At 56.9% G+C, this 15,553-nt stretch overlaps 1 protein-coding gene across 3 annotated transcripts in view; it reads left to right on the top strand.

Moving 5' to 3' along the window:
• Syt2 (synaptotagmin II) overlaps positions 1–15,553 on the top strand; it is a 104,886-nt gene that overhangs the window by 54,354 nt on the left and 34,979 nt on the right. Inside the window, exon 1 of one of the 3 annotated variants that reach the window (XM_005375226.2) lies at positions 4,172–4,330. The exons of 1 other annotated variant lie outside the window; for it this stretch is intronic. The gene's annotated coding sequence lies outside the window, so the exon portion shown is untranslated. Of the gene's footprint in view, positions 1–4,171; positions 4,331–15,553 lie in introns of those variants that run through there. One more of the 3 variants, XM_005375224.2, reaches the window with a different exon arrangement.

Here is a 15,553-nt window from a genome sequence, read left to right as displayed (position 1 = left end):
CATAGGACACAAGCACTCTACCACTGAGCTACATGCTTGACCATGTACTGAGTTCTTTGTATGTATTAACTCAAGTAACATCCCCAGAAGTTGTTTGAGAAAGATGCTGTTTCCCCACTTATTGTACAGATGAGACACAGACAAGTTAAGTTACTTGGCCAAGGTTGCACAGCTGTTAAGTGGCAAAGTCAGGATTCATACCCAGCAGTCTGGCTTCCCGGCCTGTGTTTTAACTGCTGGAGCCCTGAAGCACTCCCACGGCCCCCAGGGGTCCACGCTGCTGCTCAGGACAGCTGTGCCAGCCAGTGATTCTGTGTGGCCCGGCCCCGTACAAGCAGTAGGGCCGCTGTGCTGGTTGCTGCGTACTGGGGTGGGTGGAGGTGTCTCCCTGAGCACTACTGAGGGTCGTGGTGGTGGCTGCGGGGTGTAGGAGTGTTGTGCAGGAATCCAGCTGCCTCTGGGTGGGAGGCTCTGAAAGCCATTATTTTGTCTGGTCGGGTCTGAAGTAGCAGGGAACTTGGTCAAGGTGAACAACTGCATCAGCTTTTTAAGTGCCCGTTTCTTCGCTTTGTCCCTTGACCCTTGTTCAGCTGGGGTCTGGTGGCAGGGGCTTTCCAGCACGGCAGCCTTTGGCTCTGTGCAGGCTGGAAGCTTGGCCGCTTTTCCAAGGTACCAGCTAGGGGGGTGCTGGTAGAGCAGGAATGGGAGGCGCTGCCAGCTCCCCAGGAGCAGCCTTCACTGGAGCCTGGTCCCTGGGAGAGAAAGGATCTCGAAACAAAGCCAGCTCAGGGAGACTGCCCAGTCCCCTGGGCACCTCGCCCTCACATGATCCTTCTACCACTTGCCCCAGGGACAGAAGGGCACAGAACGTGGCCTAGAGGGGTGGGCAGGAGCCAGGGCTCTGGAGCAGCCCCAGGACTTCTGGGCAAAAGGGGCATGAGTTGCCATGTCATTGGGCACCTCCTGTTGCCTGTGGACTTAGAGGTGACTTTGGGGGGCGCTGACAGAGATCGTGAAGGAGGCAGAACCCTCTCCGCCCTGCTCTTGGCCACCTTGGCTCTGCCAGTACCCCCAGCAGTGGCTCCAAGTCTGGGGTTAGTGGAACGCCTGAGGCCACCGAAGGGCTAGTGCCCAGCACCCTGAGGGCACAGCCAGTGCTGAGGGAGGGCTGACGGCAGCTGCTGTCTGCTGATTCCGAGAAGCCTAAGGCCAGAAGGCAGGACTGCAGAGGCACTAAGCGAGTTGCGTCAGCAGGGGGATGGTGAGGGGGAGGCGCGGAGGAAGGGGCACAGCATCCCCGGGGGAAGGCTGGGGGCGGAGGAATGCCTCCATCCCTGTGTTCCTTCCAGCCTTATTTCTTTAGCAGCAGGAGCTAATAGCGTCATGCCAAGCTTGATACTGCCTTGGTCTCTTTATGTCCATTATCCGCTTAATCCTTACAGTTACCCCATTTTGCCGTCAAAATCCCCATGTGCAGGTGAGAAAGACAGGCTTACAGGGGTCACGTAATTTGCTCGCGGTCACACAGCTTACAATGGCAGTATGAGGATTTGCAGACCCCACATCTCACAGCCACTGAGGTATTTACTGAGGGTCTGTTCTGTGCCAGGAGGCTGGATGAGCAGAGGTCCTCACCCCCCATGGTCTTGTGAGGAGAGACAAGAACCAGAGAGGACAAGTGTGACAAGTGCTGGAGAGGAGAGGCACAGGAGCCACAGGGAGCGGGGCAGGGAACTGAGACCTGCAAGATGACAGGGGTTGGTATAGTGAAGTGGAATAAAGAGAACAGTGTCCTCTGCTGCTGGAACAACATGTGCAAAGGTCCTGTGGCAGAAAAAAAATCTTTCGAGACTTGAGCAGCAATGGATGCAGCTGGAGGATGGGGTGAGGGAGTAGGCAGGGTTAGGTGAAGCTGGAGAACAGATAAAGTCCACACTGGAGACACTGGTGTAGGACACTTGCAACAAAACAGGGATGGAGGGGCAGCCAGGAGGTAAGGAACATCTGGGGAGGAGGGCGAAGCTATCCATTTGTGGACCAGGGGAGGACCGGCATCTAGACTCAGACCTACAGCCAACAGAGGCCAAACCCACCATGGAACCTTGTGCAACCCACTCAAGTTTTGGGGCTTCCTTAAAAAGCACAGCATTGGTCCTCCCTTGCCTCTGAGCCACACGCAGCTGCCTTTTCTCAAGGGACCCACAGTGCTCCGCTCCCCGCCAGCTTGACCTGCCTCCCCACCTACGCCAATGTCACCTGGGCCTTGGGACTTGTACTGCTCCAGGAGAAACGGGCAGCAGAGACTTTACACACAGGTGTTTTCAGAGGCACAGACACCAGGAATGCGGTGTCTCCTGCAATTAGTCTCAGTTTTCCTGGAGGCAGCTTTGCGTGAGGCTCCAGGATCTTTCAGTTTATTTCATCAAACACGAGGACTGTTTCAGCAGTCCCAGGCATCCCGGTCGGGTGTTCTGTGCCAGCCCTTAAGGCCGAGGCTTTCTCCAGTCAGAAATTCTGCAGTCTCACCTGAAGCCTGCAGAGCCTCCCGGGGTTGGGGTGGGGAGGGGAGCAAGGAGAAGCATTTCTTCCCCGGGGAAGCAGGAGAGAGCAGCAGCTGCAGCCCATCTCAGGTGACATTGTGTCTGAGCATGTGGGGAATCCCTGCCGCCCTCCTCTGAGCACCCTGACCTTGAGCCCTTGACCCTCAGGTCCCCTTTTTCCTCTGGAGAACGTGAGGGGCAGCCGAGCTGACCAGTCTCAGGTGTCCTCCCCTGCAGACATCCAGCTCCCATGTGCACCCTGCCAGGTGTCGGGGAGCACGCAGCCCACAAATCCCCGAATCAGCTCTTCTGCAGACCAGCCGCTGTGAGCCAGCTGCGCCCTCTGAAGACGCTCCAGCCTGCACCGAGCAGCGGTGCTGCAGGGCTGCAGCGGCCGTGCTGATGTTGCCTCTGGGGCTGTCGCCTCTGGGGCTAGGGACCCGCAGAGGAGGGGAAGGAGAGGGGGTCCACTGTGATACTGGGAATCTCACAGGCTCCTCGGATGGGTGGGGGTGTGAAGGTGTGCAAAGCCCTGAGTGAGTGAGTCTCCCAACATGCACACTTACAGGGTTTGGAGGCTGGGGCTGGGGATATACTTCCTGGGTCAAGCCCTAAACTTGGTGATGGAAAGAAAGCAGGGCAGGAGGCAAAGGGAAAGGAGCGGCTACTAAAGCCATGCGAGGCTGAGTGACGGGGCGGGTGAGGAGCGTGTAAGGTCTGGGTGAGAATTCCCTGTCACCTGCACAAACTCCAGCTGCTCACCGGGGTCCTGAGGTCTTAGCAGGTGGCACTGGGCACTAGGATGGCTCCCCTTGTTCTGTGCAGTTGGCCTTACCTGTGTGTAGGCGGGTTCTTATCTGAGGGCCGGCACCGGGTCCTCCTCTCCAGCCTGGGTCCCTGCACTGTCCTCTCTCCCTGCCTCAAGTGACCCAGAGAGCCTGGGCGCCAGTCCCACTGCACCCTGCGGGACGGACGGGCAGATGCTGGGGACTGCGGGCCGTGGGAGTCCTCTGGACAGACACCCGCCTCCCCTGCCTCTCTAGTCTTTTGTTTCACCTCCTCCTCCTTCCTTTTTCTCCCTGTACTCAGGAAAACCTTTACCGTATCCCCTGAAGCAAATCTTTCCTCTCCCACCCCTCCCCTCGCGGTCCCACAGCAGGGAGGGCCCCTCCCCCAGCCAATCCGCACCCGAGGCTCTGAAAGCTGGGGGGCGGGGTTGGGGGGGACTGTCGCAGGAGGGCAGGGAGCGGAGCGGGCGGGAATCTCCGCAGAGCCGTGGGAGCCCCGTGGGAGTCCGTGGGAGTCCCGTGGGAGTCCCATGGGGCTCCCAGGCCCGAAGCCGGCCCCGCCCGCCCTGAACTTTTGTAAGGCCGAGGCAGGCTGAACCCTCCTTCTTCCTCTCCCTCGCTCACTCTTGCACACACCTGCCTCCCCCGCCCTTCCTCCCCGCCTCGGTTCATCCCGGCTAGGGAGGGGTCTGGGGGTCTGGTGGGGATTGGGGTGAGGGCGGGGCTGGGCGGGGCTGGGCGGGGCGGGGGTCCCGGCTCCGCCCGGCCTGGGAATCGGCGCGGAATCGCCCTTGCCCTCGGAGGGGCCGGCGCGGCGTACGGGCGATGTGAGGCGCATCCCAATTGGCGGGCGGGGGAAGCGGGTCGGGTTGTTACTACTGCAGAGCGGGCGAGGGAGCGGAGCGGCGGCAGGCGGGAGGAGAGCCGCAGAGCGGCCAGCCGGAGAGACGAGGGGGACCTCGACTCGGACCGCGGTCCCCTCGGCCAGCCCCTGCCCACCCGGTAAGAGAAGACCTGGGTGGGCGGGGTGCAGGGGCTGCCCGTGGTCCCCAGCGAAGCCACGCCCTGGCCACATGGGCCGCCTCGAGGGTCTGGGGGCTGGTGGAGGCGGGGTCCCCACACTGGGGCGCTCCGACTTTCTGGGCTTGGTGCTTACCGCAGGATAAACCAAGCGCAGGGCCAGCTCCGGGAGACCCGGCTCGGGAAATCTACTTGCGTCCGGAATTACCGGTTAGTCCCGCGGGAGGTGCCCTGAATGATCCTGGGAACCCCTCGCCCTGTTTCTCCTCGTGGACAGCCCGGGACCGGAGTGGGGAGAAGGCAAGGGCGGCCAGGTGCCTTCACGCGGGACCCGGACACTGAGGGGGACAAGAGGCGCTCGCCGCCGAGTAGCCACGGGAAGGGGCGCGCAGGAGAGTGGGTGAAGTGGGGGTGCGGCGGAAAGTGGGTGAGGGGCGCGTGGGACGTCACCCGTCCCCGCCACAGTGAGGCTGTGTTGAGGGATACCGCGGGTGTGGAGCTCGGGGGACCCCTGGTGCAAAGTGGGGCGCAAGGGGTGGGGGCGGAACCGGTGGAGCGCAGAGCGCGGTGCCCCTCGCCTGCCGCAGCGGTCCAGGACAGGGATCCACAGCCACGTTTGTGCCCATCCCTCTCCCCAGAACTTTCTCACAGTCCGTCCAGCACCGCGGCTCTGTGCACTGGGAGAAGCAGGACCACGAGGAGGCTGACGGGCGGCAGAGCCGGGAGAGAGGAGGGCGGGGGCGGGGGGCGGGGGCAGCTGGGTCCTAGGGCAAGTCCGCCTCTGTTTGCCTTATGACCTTTGACGAGCCGATGCTCCTCGGCGTCTCGGGTTGATGGAGGCGCGCCTTACACGGGACAAGAACGGGAATGACGCGGAGGAGGGTGCTGGGGTGCACGAGCCCGGGCAGCCTGAGCCTCTGTGCCTGGGAATTCTCGCTGGCTTCCCCGTAGCGTGCGCAGCACACTTTTCCTGGGGAAGGTAGGGGTGGTCAGTGCGGACCAGGCGCCCCAAGGAGAGTCCAAGGCATCCATTCGGACCCGTCCTATGACCTTGGGCCGCTCATTTACCCCCTGGGCTGCAGTATCTCCATCCACATGGGGTTTGGAACTTAGGGAATCAGAAGTCTCCCCCAGCCTGAACACCTGCTGCCCCCCTCCCGCCAACCCACCCAACCCCCGCTTGCAGATGAGGCTCACAGAAGGGCTGGCGTGAGGTGCACTGGGTAGGGCTGTCTAGTTCTGGGGAGACTGCCCCCTAGCCCCCGACAGGCAACAGGGCTGGGAGGCCCACAGCCTGCTTATGGGTCACCTCCCCCGCTCTGAGTCCCCAGCTGCTCCGGAGCCCCCTGCCTGGCTTTCCAGCACTGCACACCTCTCTGTGAAGGGCACAGCCGCCCCTGCCCGCAGGGTCCCTGTGGAGGTTAAAGGGGGAATGTCAAGAGCCTGCCAAGGTCACGCTGTCTTCCTGCTTGTCTCCAGGCAGGGCTGCATCCTCCTCTGCAAGGATGCTCTGAAGGCATCTTCTCTGTCTAGAAAGATCTCCGCTACCAGAGCTCGCAGCCTCCCACCATGCAGTCTGGCAGCCCGGGCTGTAGGAGAGTCTACCCTAACTCCTTCCTGGGGTGCCCCTCTTCCCCGCTTGACAGTTGCTAGCCGCTCTTTGGGCCTTAGGAGATGTGGGAAGAGTCCTGCTGTAAGATCAGAGAGTGGAGCTTAGTTTGCAGGCTGTGCCTTTGCCTTGTGTGACCTTGTGTGACCTTGGTCAAGCCCCTTTCTTCTTTTCCCTGCCTGTACGTTGAGAAAGTAAACTAGGTAAATTCCCATGACTTGTCAACCCTGCAGATTTGTGGCTGAATTTCTCTGCTGGTGCCTGAGGGGCAGGAAGTGGGCTGCAAGGGGTGACAGAAACATAGTCTCCAGGAACCCCCAGTGCTCTGCCCCACTCTGCTTCTGTCCCCAGAATCGGACGGCTTAAGACAAAATACATGGTTTAAATCCTGCCCATCCCTGGAGGCCCTGGCTTACTGGTTATCAACTGTGTGACCTTGAGCAAGTGTCTTTATAAAAATCTTGGAGCTTCAGTGGCTCAGTTATCAAGCCACGGTGGTAATAGTGGTGGTATTTTAGGGTTATGAAGGTTAAACAAGAAACGTGAAATACTTCGTGCAATGCTGAGCCCCCTAAGTCCTTCCCGAGGGGTAGCTGTTGAGGACAGCAACAGTGCAAGCATGTTAGCAGGCGGGCAGCGGCCCTGTGGACAGCAGCCATGGGGCGCAGGCGGGGCGGGCTTCGTGGGCCTGGTGTGTGACTATCCGTATGGCCCCAAAGCTTCCCTGCAGAAAGGGAGCTGTCTGTTTGGAACTAGAGTTGCTCTGCAGTGGGGACTTCACAGGAGGAAGGAGGTGGCTGGGCTTTCTGATGACCTCGTACCTATTCTCCTCTAGTTCTTCCTTTCCTATCCTCGGCTACCTTTGGTCCTTTCTGTGGTCATACCGAAACGGGTTCTTCACTCTGCTCCCTCCGCCTTCCAGAAATGAGCCGGCCGAGGGCCCGAGAGGGCTGAGGCTAGATGTCCCAAAGTAGGCTGGGCTGGAAGGTGTGACAGTGGAGCTTCCTTAGCCTCAGGGCATGCCCAGGACCCCAGGATGCCAGGCCAGACCAAGTGTGCTGGTGGGATGGGGAAGGGCTAGTGGGGCCAGGGCTTGGGCTTATTCCAGCCTTGCTGTGTGACCTTGGGCAAGTTACAGTGGCCTCTGGGTCTCAATTTCCTCAGGTGTGAAGTGGATGCTGTTTTAGATGAAGCAGAGTCCTTCCGGCCCTATGGTTCCCTGGCCCTGTTGTCTCTGCCTTTGCTGAGGTTGTGTGGGGTGTTGGGGGGAGGGGTTGTGGGGGTCGTTCCGGCATTGGGCATTCACTAGTCTTGGTTCCATCCTGTCATGCAGCCTGAGGAGAGGCGGTGATGACAATGCCAGACTTTGTAGACAGACACAACCAGGTTCCTGTCTTGGCTCTCTCCTTAGTAGCTGTGGGTATTTAAGCAAATTCTTTAATTTCTCCGAGCCTCAGTTATCTCATTTGTGAAATGGGGATAATATTTCCTACCTCTTAGGGTTCTTATGACCATCACATAGGAATAAGTTATATAAAACTGGAGTGTAGGAGCTCCTACTGCGATAAACTGGTGCCACCCAGGAATGGGTTTTTTGAGGTTCTGTGTGGTCATAGAGGGGGCCTAGGCCAGAGGAAGGGCAGAGGCAGAGCTCATAGCCCTGTAGCTGGCACTGCACCTTAGGTTTCCCCAGTTTTTCTCACTCCCCTCCCACTGTGCACTGCGCGCGTTAGGCAGTAGTCCTTGTCACACAGCCTGTGGAGTATGGTATGGCCACGCGCCGCTGCAGGGCGTGCAGGTACTCCCAGGAGTGGGACAGGGACACAGCGGGGTGGGGTGGGGGACAGGAGCTGAGCACAAGGAAATGCTGCAAAACAAGTCCTGGAGAAAAGGCTGAAGGAGCCCGGGCAGCACTGCCCTCAGCCAGGTGCTAGGAAAGGGAGCCTCAGCGTGTGCCCGAGAGGAGCCTGGGGCATCATCAGCCAGTCCTCTGCTTCTGCTTCTGGGGAAGCTGAGGCTCCTTGCCCCGTACCGTTCAGCATGTTACGCCTGCGATAGAGGTACAACGGGTGGCACTTGTGGTCCCTCCGTCCTGTACTCTTTCCACCCTCCCTGTAAAGCACCGAGCTGTTATTTTCCATCTCTTGTAAACCAGAGCACAGGCTTGGTGCCTTGATTGCAGCGGGTGGGAGGGGGCTCATAGATCCTGCTAGGGAGTTCCTGATCCAGACACTGAAATTGTTTGGACCCACATCCCCATTGTGCAGATTAGAATGCTGAGGTCCAAGAAATTAAAGGACTAGCATAGGTTGCCCAGCCTCAGAGGCCGGGCTGCCACGCCGTTCTGTGTCTCTTGAGTCAGACATGCCACATGGCAGCAGGATAGCCAGAATGTGAAAAATAAACCCAAATAAGCCTGGGGAGGGGAGGGAGGACAGAAAGACAAAACAGAAGGCCAAAGACAGCTCCGTGACTTCCAAGACCACGCTGTGTTTTCTTGGCCTGCCTGCTCTCGAGCCACTTGGCTGACAGCCGGTCCTGCCTCGGAGAGGAGAGAGACAATGGCCGGCCCATCCGTCTCGGTGTCACGGTGATGCGAAGTGAAGGAAAGTCAATATTTGCCCAGTGGCAGGGGACGGGCAGTAAGTCTGACTTGGGGTGGGGCGGGCGGGGGCGGAGTGGTTCTGGAAAGGAAGGCTGCAGAGCGAGCCCTTGACTTCTGAAGGAGCCTAAGGATTTTCCACGTTGAATAACCCTTTGTATCTCAGAGTTATCCGGAGTGTGCTGGCCTCATTCGCCCCCACCGTCCTCCCTAATAAATTTCCCGTATTGTTTGGAGCTGCCGTCTCCCCAGCTTCCCGCTCCCTGGAGAAATGGGACTTTTGAAGCTTTTGCAGAAAGGGCTCCGAGCAGATGGCCCCTTGAGCGGGTCTCCAGCAGAAGCTGCGGAGCTATGAGAGGCTGGTGCCTCCCTGGGCCCCCACGCTGCTGAAGGAAAGGTGTGGAGAGTCCTTGGCAGGTCAGGAGAGGCTCTGAATGACACAGCCTCTCTCCTGCCTTTGTTTTGTTATCTTTCCATTTCTGCTCCCTGCATCCTGGTCCCTTTCTCCATGCCCTGAGATTGCAGAGGGCTGGAGGAGCTGAGGCCAAAGCCTTTCTCCAAATGAAATGAAATTCTTGAACCCAGAGCAGCTGCTGGCTGCATAATGGCTTTTGTGATTGCCGTGTTGTTTGCAGAATGGAGCCTTAGCAGTCTCACAAAGGGTGCGTTTGGAAGCAGAAACATTTCTAGAACAAGGCAACGGGACTGCACTGCAGCAGGAAGGGCTCCTGTAGGGTACAAGGAAGGACTTCCCACCGTGGGAGTCGCTGGCTTGGATGAATCTGAGAGGCGGGCGACCGTGGGAGGTGATCTACTGAGCTCACTCAGGAATCAGCCAGAGCTGTTACCTGTCCCTGACAGGGCTGCAGTGACATTCCTGGGGCTCAGGGCGATCTCCCCAAGACTAAACCTGCTTCTTTGGCCCCCAAACTGATCACCAGGGCTTATATCCTTTGGAGACCACATAGCCAGAAGGGCCCAAGACTTCTGTTTTGCCCCCAGCCAGGGGGTTGGGGAACCTGGCTGAGTGACAAAGTGGCCAGGCCTCAGTCTGCGGCCAAGATGGATGCTATCAGACCCCTGAGCTGCCGGCAGCCTGTGCCCCCCAAACCCCTAGCTTGACTTGCAGCAGCCGGCTGCTGGGGACAGATTGCAACCTGTCCCCTGTGCCCTCCCTCCACTCTCGGCCCCAGCGCATGGCACAGACACCCCTCGAGCTGAAGTGGACCCTTGCATTGGTGCCCTGTCCTGAGCAGGCACCCCAGGCCCCTTGCCTGCCTCTTGTGAGGTGGGTGCTAGCAGGTATGCTTTGTGGTATGGATGCTGTTGGATGGCATGCAAGACCATGATGAGTACTTGGGTTCAAATCCCAGGGCTTCCAGGTTTTTAGCTATGGGACTTGGACTTATTTAAACACACGTTACCTCATTGTCCTCATCTGTAAAATGGAAATGAAGTAGTTTGCATGCCATAGGATTGATATGAAGATTTAATGTATTAATATTTACAGAGAGCTCTGAGGATAGGGTAGCAAGTACCTGACACAAAGTGCTTTAAGGATTTAGCTGTAAAGTGCTACAAAGATGGTGACTATGGTATTTCTTAAAACTGAAAGGGACATTTTGAATATAAACAGTGTCTGGCAGGGCAGGGATGTGACTGGATTTAGTAAGAAGGATACAGCTGGTTGTGGTAGCACACGTCTGTAATCTCAGCACTCTGAGTGGCTGTGGCAGGAGGCTGAGGCGGGAGGATTGCAAGTTCAAGCCCAGCCTGGGCAATGCAGGGACATAGTGAGATAAGGTCTCAAAATTTTAAAAATTACTGGGAGGTGTGTTGAGGATATAGCTCAGTGCAAAGGTTCTCGGTTCAATCCCCAGTATTGCAGGAAAAAAAGAAAAGATCTAGGATTTATTAAGTTGCTCTCATGACCACAGGCAGGCTGTTTCTGCCACTTCTGGACCTCAGCTGTGCTCGTCTGAAGGGTGGGAAAGGACACCCTCCTCTTTTCCACCCCTCCTCCACGTCCTGGGCCTGGGTGAGGTAGATGCTGGCCTTGCAGGTGCACAGGTGGCCTCTTCCTGTCTCCGTGCGGGGACACATGCAGGCTTCCTGGCTGAGGCCTGGGCAGGTTGCGCTGTCTACACATGGCACCAAACCCAGTGGGCTGCTCTCCCAGTGCAGCACTTGGACTCTGGGTGGCTTTGCCTGAGCCTGGCTCCTCTCATTTGCTGAACTTCCTCATTTGGCCAGGAAAGGGGCCGGGGTTGTGCATTTCTGAATGCTCTCGAGCTGGGCAGGAGGGGACAGCAGGGTTTCTGGACACTGTCCACAGCCGCACAGGCAGAGAGCAGAGGGCGGAAGAAGCTTCCCCAGGTCGGGACACTGGGTTGGGAGCCCTGGACTGACCGAGGTGATGCCTTCCCTGGGGTGGCAGAAGTGGGAGCCCCTTTCGCGCTGCTGCCCACAGTGCAGGGCGTGGGGTCTGTGGTAGAGTTCGCGCCTTTCCTTCTGGGGAGCCTAGGGATCCTGGGGAGCCAGAGGACCCTGGGTGGCAGCACCGTGTCCCTCCCTTCGCCTGCCTCCCTCCCTGGGTGGGAAGTGGAGCGAGCCTTCCTGCCCGGCCATGAGTGGGAGGTGTGGAGGAGGAGGCCACTCTGTTTCAGAGCGCCTCGGACCCTTAGAAATGTCTGGCCTGGGAGCTGTCCTCAGAGCTCCTCCCAAATATCACTTTACCAGGAGCCCCAGAGAGTGAGCTTGCTTAGCCAAGGTCATCCTAAAGTCAGCCACGAGCTTGTGGCCAAGAGTCTGCTATGTTTCATCTGCCGCATTCTCCAAGCTTCCCCAAAGAAGACACTGGTGGCACCGGCTAGAAACAGTGGGTCCCCACCAGGCGGCTCTCTCCTGTGACCTTGGTCCTGACCTCTCGTCCCCTACACATAGTCTCTCCACGAGGTGGAAGTGTTCAGATTATACGATAGAGCTCCCCAAGTGGCCTCACTGGGACAGGGAGGGAGGCTTTTCCTGAGATAGTAATAGGCAGACCTGGTCTCTGTGAGTCTGGGCTGAATTAGGTTTTAGGGAAACTTCAGAAAAGAGCCTTAGACTTGGAATTAAAAAGAAAAAAGTCCCATATCAGGCCCTGCAATCTACTAGCCATGTGACTTCAGGAAAGTTACTAAGTCTCTCTGAGCCTAATCTCTGGAATGGTATTGATACTTTTTTTTATTTTTGGTTTTTTGAGACAGGGTCTCACTATGCAGTTCAGGCTGGCCTTGAACTCACTATGAAGCCCAGGCTGGCCTTGAACTTGCAGCGACCCTCCTGCCTCAGCCTTCCGAGTGCTGGAATTACAGGTGTGCACCACTGTGCCTGGTTGGGATTGATACTACTTATTATCTTTTTTTTTTTTTTTTGTGGTACCAGGGATCGAACTCAGGAACTTGGCGCTTGCCAGGCAGGCACTTATGCCACTGAGCTATATTCCCAGCCCCACTACTTATTATCTTATTTACAGAGTTTATAAATACCTACTTACTCTAAAGAACAACTTACTGAAATGTAATCCACATGCCATACACTTCACCCACTTAAAAGGCACAGTGCAATGATTTTTTACCTAGTGAATGGGATTGTGCAACCATCACCACAGTCTAATTTCATCAGATTTCTCACCCTCAAATAAAATCCCATGTGCATTCTCATTCTGTTATCCTCCATTCTCCCAGCCCTGATTAGCTTCCTATCTCTAGAAATTTGCCTCTTCCGGACAGTTCATATAAATGGAATCATATGAGATATAGTTTCTTGTAACTAGCTCCTCCTACTTACACGTTATTGCGTGCATCAGTACTTCATTTCTTTTCACTGCTGAATAGCCTTCCATTGTATGGACACACTGCATTTCATTTATCCACTCGCCAGCTGATGGACAGTGGGTTGATTCCACTTTGCAGGTGCTATGAATGGTGCTACTCTAAACATTGGTGTAAAGGTTTTTGTAAGGACTTGTTTTCCTTTCTCTTGAGCAGAATTGCTCTGTCAAATGGAGATTTATTTTTCAATGTCATATTTATATTAACAGGCCCTGTGCTGAGTATTTCATATGGATTATCTCCCTTCATGATCACAATAGCCTACCAGGCAGATACTATTATTACTTCCATTGTACAGAATGGGGAAATGGAGGCATTATTTGTAGGACATCAGGTAACTTGTCTGAGGACAGTCATCGAATGGGGCTAGGATTTGGGTCCTAGCAAGCAGCAGGCCCTTTGTACTTACCTCGTTGTGCCCCTACACGTGAGGTTTAAGTGAGATAAAGAGTGAGTGTGTGCCCCCAGCCCCCAGCCTACAGCCTGGCCTAGAGCAGAGGCTTAATGAATGTTTGTTGAGTCCCAGGAAGATGACCAGACACTCTGGGTTTTTCTTGTCTGACCTATTGTGTGATTTTAGGGAAGTTACTGTGCCGTTTTCAGCCTGGGTTCAGCTCCCCGCAATATGTAAAGCATCCAGTATGGTATTTGCTAAGAGGCATGCCAGGATATGCATGCGTGTATGTGTGTGTGTGTGTGTGTGTGTGTCTGTGTGTCTGTGTGTGTAGTGTAATGCAATATCATGAAAACAGTCTTGGATTCTCGCTCTGGCTCTGTCACTCACTTGGCAGTTGATCTGACTCAGAAGGGAAATCATTTCTCCTTTCTGGGCCTTGGTTTCCCCACCATTGAATGAGAGCTGGAAGGAAGGACACTATGGTTCCATCCAGTTATTACATCCTTTGCGAGTTCATGCTTTCCCTAGCAGCTTGAGCCCTCAGGGCCACTGCTGTGTCCCCCAGCCCCACATAACAGGCCAGGAGGGTCTTCGCGGGGTGCAGGTGGGAAGGGGAAGACCCTGACATAGAGCTCTGTTACAGCCTGAGGACTTTCTGTGGTCTAAGCCAGGAGAGCCATTCTCCCCTGGATCTTTCCCCTCCTCCTTGGCCTCCCCTCTTGGCCCCTAACCTCCTGGAGTCCTGCACCCGCTGGGGTCCCAGCAGTCCTCACCCCAGCGGACCACACAGCCACCTTCTGAGGCTTGGCCGAGCACCTGGTTTGGGATCGTGTGGGAATGTTCTGAGCCTCCGTTGCCATGAATCCGGTTCAGCATTTGAGCCCTGGTTTCCTATTGGCCAGGAACCCCCGTGCACTTTTCCCCGCCTGCTTTCAGTCTGAGCATGAACTTCCTTTTCCAGACCCAGTGTGGCGGCCCCACGCAAGCCAGGGAGCTTCCTTCTTCCATGTCCTAGACGCTTTCCCTGCCCTCCCTTGCACTCCCAGCCCTGCCCTCCTGGGGCCTCCAGGGGGGGCTTCCACTGTGTCCAGGTACTGGGCCAAGTGTGGGATGTGCGGGTCATACGGTTAACCCTGTGGTCTAAGGCGGAGGACACAAGTCCAGCACAGGGTGATGACTTCTCCAAGGTCACCATGCTGGAAGGGGGTGGTGGGAGGGTCGTGTTAAGGTTATCCGGTCCCAGAGCCTGCGTCACCACACCGATAAGAAAGGTGGTGTGAAGGGCGCTGGAGGGTACTGGGCCCCGGGAAGCCAGGTCTCCATGGGGTTTCTTTCAGCTCTTTGGTAATGCCTGAGTGGCAGTGCCTCTGAGCATTTCCTCCTGGCCACAGCCTCTCAGGGGCAGAGCAGGGCCAGCCACCGCAGCAACCAGGCTCCCTAGAGGATGGGCATTGGCTAAGGAACCTCTGCTGCCTGCTGCATTGTCCCTCCAGGGTTGCTGTGTGTGAGAAGCTGCTGTCACAGTCCCCTGCTCCCCTCCCCCTCTTGCCTGCACCTCTCACTATTTTTAAGCTCTGTGGGCTTAATGAGCTGCCTGCTACCACACATCTCCGACACTCACCTTTCCCTCCAGCAAACCTCAGGGAGCTGGGTTGCTCCTTTCACCGACAGCCCCCATGCTACTTGGGAGGCTGGAGCCTGGCTGCTTCCCATCTGGACCCAGACTCGGCTGCCGAGACCTGCCTTCAGCATGCCCCACGTCTTTCCAAGGCGAGGGGAGCCTACTGATTCCAGGCTCTTGGAAACCAGCCCCTCCACCTTGTGTCACCCGTCTCCTCTCCCTTCCCACCGTACCTGCCCGCTTCCTGATGATGCTACCGAGAGGGCAGTAGGGCAGCCGGCATAACTAGCAGCCATTTCTTGAAGAACACTTTTTGGGGAGCCTGCAGGGCCTGGGCAAAGGAGACCACATGGCTGCAAGGGCTGGTGTGATGCTATCAGACATTGAGAGCTTTCCAGGATTGAAAAGGGAACCTTGAAGTTCATCTGCGCCATGTCCCCTACCTGAGTACCTTTAATGACATCCTTCCTCGTAGTGTCCTCACCTCCGCCTGAATACCCCTAAGGATGGGATACTCATCACTGCCGGAGGCCATCATGCCATGACTGGGTGGCAGAGACTGTACTTTTTTTTTTCCATTTTGAACCTAAATCTGTTTTCCCACACCCACTCTGTTTTCCCAAGCAGAGAGGAGCCCTTCTCGGGGGTTTGCCTCACTCCAGCCCTCACTGGTGCCGGGGGAGGAGAGAGGAAGCAGAGGAACCAGGCTCTAGCCCACAGACTCCGTGACCTTGGGCAAGTCCCTTCCTCCTGGGCTCAGTTCCCTGGGCTGTAAACGTGTGGGCTTCAGAGGTCTGGGGTAGCGGAGCTTGGTGGTGTGGAACACCATACGTGGGGGTGGATGGGCTCCATCACGGCCTATGTCCTGTAGGACACAGTGTTCCTGGGGACATGTGAAGGTGACAGTTCTCCACCCACGTCCTGGGTGTTCTGCTCCAGGGAACAGGCTGCTGCTGAGCATTGGCCGGGCTCTGACGGGCGTAGCACAAAGCTTCAGTTCCCATGGGAGAGGGCTGAGAAGGGGCTCTCCATCGTGGCTTCTGGAGGAGGCCAGGGACGGTGTGGGCCCATTGTCCCCTCTAAGCCACCCTCATCCTTGTG

The sequence above is a fragment of the Chinchilla lanigera genome, unplaced genomic scaffold (assembly GCF_000276665.1).
Source record: "Chinchilla lanigera isolate Chin_1 unplaced genomic scaffold, ChiLan1.0 scaffold00005, whole genome shotgun sequence".
In the NCBI taxonomy this organism is placed as follows: domain Eukaryota; kingdom Metazoa; phylum Chordata; class Mammalia; order Rodentia; family Chinchillidae; genus Chinchilla; species Chinchilla lanigera.
This window is presented reverse-complemented; position numbering and strand designations above follow the sequence as displayed.